This window comes from Propithecus coquereli, unplaced genomic scaffold (genome assembly GCF_000956105.1).
Source record: "Propithecus coquereli isolate 6110/MARCELLA unplaced genomic scaffold, Pcoq_1.0 Scaffold556, whole genome shotgun sequence".
NCBI classification, from domain to species: domain Eukaryota; kingdom Metazoa; phylum Chordata; class Mammalia; order Primates; family Indriidae; genus Propithecus; species Propithecus coquereli.
In genome coordinates, this window is record NW_012151463.1 from 461,505 (window position 1) to 462,236 (window position 732).

Here is a 732-nt window from a genome sequence, read left to right on the forward strand (position 1 = left end):
CCCAACGTGCCCCACTTTTAGGCCAAATCCAACCCGTAGGCCTGTGTGTTTGGGGAGGGAGTACCTGGGGGGTGTTTTTATTTGAATTCGTGGCCAACGTATCAAAACCAGGATGTTTCAGACAGAAACCCAGAGTCTCGGCTCCCAAAGACGTAGAGCAGCGCTGGTTCCTGTCCTCAGCCAACCTCTGCACGGGGCCCGGGTCCTGCCGTTTGCCCTGCTCCCTTTCCTTCTAGAACATTCCAGCGTCTGCCTGCGCGTGTTGCTGCCCCTCCCCTGTGGGCGGTCGGATTTGAGACTCGTGCCTCAGCCATTCCTGTCGCGATGCTTACAAGTCCTTCCCTGGAAGAGAAATCTGTCACGTTACCTAAGAGTCACAAAGGTACATACGGGCTGGCGGTTCTCACTTCCCGGTTGTTATTTCGGGTAGAGAAGACAGAGACTGAGGGTGGCTTCTCGCAGCCAGTGTTCGGAAAGTTCCTCCTCGACGCGGTCCGGGCGGCGCCTGAGTCACGCGCTCCTGTGGCCGGGCCGCGGGCGTGTGTCGTCAGAGTCAATTACGGGCGCTCAGCTGTGGTCAGCGGTCGGCAGCGTCAAAGCCCCACAGCAGGGGGGCGGGGGGATCATGAGTCCTCCTGCAGCACGGACCGTGTGCGCACACGTGTGACCTGGGGCCGCCTCAGCCCAGGCCGTGGAGAACCTTGTTGCTCAGACAGTCGTGTCAGATTGTAT